We start from the raw sequence: 4,809 nt of genomic DNA on the forward strand, positions 1-4,809 counted from the left end.
CTTTACTGATCATTCTTCTGTGTTACACACTGATGGATGAGGCCAACTCTAGCACAGATTTATCAGTAAGGATTTTTGAGAAGGTTATGAACTGTTTGGGATTCTGCAAAGTCTGTCCAGAGGCGCAGAATGGAAACTCGGTGCTTGTATGATTCATCCCTAAAAATCTACACAGAAGGTATTTACATTTGTAGTTGACACACTTATTTTGCTATATTTTTTATGGTTACCAACAAAGATGAACGTATCGTCCAAAAGGAACAATATTTTCAAAGGAATTTTGGTACCTCTACAGAATTGGGTTCACAACTGAAAGACCATATTGTTGTACAGTACTTAATTTAAAGCTGGAAGGGAGATTTCCTACTCCATAGTTGATGTTAATGCACAACATGGTATGCATTGCAAAACTCATTTGAGTTTGCTGGGTGCATCTAATGCGGACAGAGATATACATCTCCCTTTGGCACTGATAGTAATGCACAATCAGTATGAATAAATCAAGTTTAGGCTTAACATGGAACTGCAGGGCAATTCCTCGCTGGGTGGGTTTCAGGGCTCTGTGGGCTAATCCTGTCCCCACCACCTGCATATTTGGCTAGTATTGGAAGGAGCTCTTGGTACCTATTGATGTAAGCATGTCTTAACTCTTCCACACACAGGAGACTGTCAATGTATTTGGAGCTTGTGAAGAATTCCCAATGGGGACACTGGGTATGAGCTTCGGATGCATGGCCCTGCACACACTCCTCATTTTATTTCCCCATGTGTTCTCTGAAAACCTGAAAGGAGTTACTCTCACCAGCATTTTTCCTCTGACTGCATCCTACCCATTTAGGGAACGATCCAGAGCAGTTATTTATTTATACAGTAGTATTTATTATCCTGGGAGCTCAAGGCATTCTACCTGGTTCTGCCCCATATCATTTAGTCCCTGCAATAACCCTGGGAGGTAGGTTAGGCTGTGAGGTAGTAGCTGGCCCAAGGTCACCCGGTGAGCTTCATGGCTGCATGGGGATTTGAGCCCTGGTCTCCCAGGTCCTTGTCCGACATTCTAACCACTACAACACAATATTACAAGCCTATAATCAGATCTAAGCCACCAATCAGGCATCCCTTGAGAGCAAATTCTCAGTGACAGACCCACTCAAAATAATCAAGGCAAGGCAAAGTCCTATCATCCATGTCCCTCTTGGACTTCAGTTAACTAAGATGTCATGATATCTGAAATGTTTCTGTGTCCAAGGTCCATGAACTGCAAACTTCTGACCACCTTCTGTTAGCTACCAAGCTATTTAACTGGTCCCAGGGTCCCCAGTTGTGTCCAATAGCTTTCTCTCCATACTGGCTCTGCTGAGAACCCTTCAGGTGGTCAGGCTAAACATTGATGTGTCATGTCTATTATTATTATTATTAATTATTTATTATTATTATTATTATTATTATTATTATTATTATTATTTATTTTGACTGTATAATGACTACGAGTAAATTGAACAAATTAATTGACCTCTCAGATGCTATCATCGTTCCCTCCACATTTCTTTCATTTTAACAGCAGCACCTCTTTTATGCTGGCAGGTGGGGAAAAGGGTTTTTCTTTTCTTTTTCCAGGGAAAAAATAATAAGTTGTTGGGCAGAATTTTCATTTTTAATAAAAGTATAAATGTTCGAATGAAAAGGATTAATATCTAATTTTACATCTTCATTTGCATGATGTGCCAAAATTATCTTAAATATTTGTTATGGATGAAACAGCTTTCCACCAATTTAGTCTCCTGCCCCCCTCCCAGTCTGGAGAATGTTAACATAAATTGTAGCATAAATCTTTGCCTTGTAGAGTAGCAGAAGGCGCATATAAAAACCCATATCTTTACTGCACATATTTCCCATTAACCATAATCTATTAGTAATTGAAGTTCATTACCAATTCTTGTAGGCTTTATTGCTATCATGCTGCATGACATACTGAACCTGGCTTGCATAACAAGAAGTCCTTGCTGGGAAATATCCTATTAACAATGACAGTGCATTTGTCATTGTGATAATAAACCCAAGAGCTGCCTGCAGATTATAAATTATTGTGGTGCCATTTGCAACGCTGTAGTTTAAAGTTTTGTCAGCCCTTCCATTTTAAGTCCCCTGTTTTTCAGTGAGTTATAACTCGGCCGTAAAAATCTGCAGCCTGCGAAAAATTTGGCTTACAAGGTCCTTGGCCCAAGAGGCTAAAAATAAGAATAAAAATTGAAAGGCTGGGTTCACTCCCAGTCAAATTATATACAAATGGAAGCCTAGTAATCAAATGGGAAGCTGTTTCTTTTGTATTTGCTTACCCTCCTAATTTATTCTCTTTTAAAACAGAGTATTTGATTAGTAGCTAAGTGCCACTATTGCAATGTAATGGCTAAGGGCCAGAACAAATGTAATACTCCCGGTCCTTTAGCAACAGTTAGGAGATTGGTAACTGGCCATAAAATGGTGCAATTTATAGGGAAAGGCCTGTAGCTCAGTGGGCTTTGTGAACAGGTTCAATCCTCAACATCTCTGGGGTGGGCTGCGAGAGATCACTTTCTAAAAACCTGGAGATTCTCTGCTAGCCAGTGCAGGCAATACTTTACTGAGCTAGATGGACCAATAGACTGTCTCAGTATGTGACTGCGGTTCCCTATGTCCCTCTTTTCCAAGTTTTCCTCCAGTATAAACACACACACACACACACACACACACACACACACACACAGTCTTAAGTTTGTACTGCCCTAAGCAATAGTTAATGCTAAAGTGTTTCCATGTTAACCAGGGTTTACAGGTTCATTTCAAATTCAGAGCGAGATCAGAACTCTGGTTAGCATTAATTGTGGTTAGGATTGGTGTAAACGTAACCCTTAGCTCAAATTGCTATGGTTGTAATGGGGGGAGGGGGGACAACAAAGAGCAGGAAGAACACAACGTTGCACTCCTTTTAGGCACTTCTTCACCTTTCCCCTTGACAACCAATAGGTTTGGATCAGAGATTAGGAACGTTATAGCAGTAGGAGCCTGAAATAATCCAGTTCAGATCTTGTCTTTGTGATGAATTCTACCACCTCTCAGCCCCTGCACCACCACTGCCTACCTGTGATACGAGATAGCAATGCTGACCTATTTTGCAGGGTTCTTAGGCAGACTGCAGAGGCCGTGCGATGCTGGAACACTACGAAGTCTGTACAATGCATCAGAAAGTCGCTGGTTTGAATATCACCTTTGCCATCAGCTTAGTGTGTAGTCTTATGCAAGCTTATTTATTTATTATTAGGTTTATATTCCACTTTACTACCAAAGAACTCAAGGTGGCATACGTGATTCTCCTGGCATTCTTCATATTATCTCACAACAACCCTGTGAAGTAGGTTGTGACTGGCCCAAGGTCATCCAGTAAGCTTCATGGTTGAATGGGGGTTTGAACCCTGGTCTCCAGGTTGTAGTCTGACACCAACCAGTATAATTTTCCTCTCTCTCTCCCTGCCACGTACATTATGAAGATAATAATAATAATAATACATTATCCAATACAAGAATACAAGTGTAAAACAACTGGATAAGGTGAGCCAGGATAGTTTCATAAATATAAGATTCTTAGGCAATTCTGAACTCATGAAGCTTGTTCTGATGTGACATTTAACAAGAATCAAAGAGTTTTGAATCTGTTGTGAGGGGCAGGAGATATTTCTGTATGTATTTGCTTCCTTTATTTTTCACAGTGTGGAACAGCTATTGGTGTAGAATGGCAGAAACTTGTTTCTCTAAAGATATGTTGGTAATTTTGTTTATTCTTGACAATTTTGATTTTTTAAAAAAATATTATTTTAATTTTCTTGCCCATTTCTAGGAAGCCATTTAAATTACAAAATTAATACTTCCTCAGCCATCCATTTTCAATCCTGATTGAAAACTAGAAGTGTGTGTGTGTGTGTGTTGTAAGAAATTTCCTCACTGGCTAAAACGGAATTATTTCTTGAGCTTATGTCTATAAAGTGCATTGACTCTCAAAATACAGCAGATGTTTTCACTAGTTGCATAATATATTTTTTCCAGCATGTAATATAAGAATCTTGAATATATGTAGCATTTCTCATCTCCAATTGTCCCTGAACGCTTTGCAGTCTTTTAATGTGAAAACTGCTTCACTTTCTACTGAGGTGCTGAAATCTCAGGAGAGCCATCTAACACCTGTTTAATGCCCCCCAGCACCATTACCTAACAATTTATGGCAGGAAGTAGAACAGAAAACGGTAGCTGAAAATGAAAAAAATTAGCAAAAGCAACTGTAATTATTTAGAAACTCAAGCTTTGCTGCTCGGAACATATACTCTGGAAACAAAATGCTTATCTATCTCTCTGGAGGAGTTCCTGTTGGCTGAGGTATCTCGTGGTACCATGGACAGCATTTCCAGGATCATTTTCTGTCTTGCACTTTGGCAAAAAGCCTTATACTGTGTGCAGGTGAGCAGAAGATCAAAATGGCAGACTTTCTGCTTTTCAGTAACTCTGCTGGAAGGGGAACTTCAGCGGGTGTCAATGCTACTATTACTGAAGGTCTAAGATAGTTCAGTCTTAGACCAACTCATCCAATTAAGCCAGTGTTTCCCAAACTAGGGTCTCCAGCTTTTTTTGGACTACAACTCCAGCTTGCAGGAAAACAGACAAATAGACTAAGGAAGGGACTGAGGGTTGTGGTGGTGGTGGTGTCAGCTGTGATATTCTGATACCACTTTACATGAGGGTGCTGCCGCACATGTGGGACTCAGGAAATGCTAAGCTGGAAAGAAG

This window comes from Podarcis erhardii (assembly GCF_964252035.2).
Source record: "Podarcis erhardii genome assembly, chromosome: 1".
Lineage (NCBI taxonomy): Eukaryota > Metazoa > Chordata > Lepidosauria > Squamata > Lacertidae > Podarcis > Podarcis erhardii.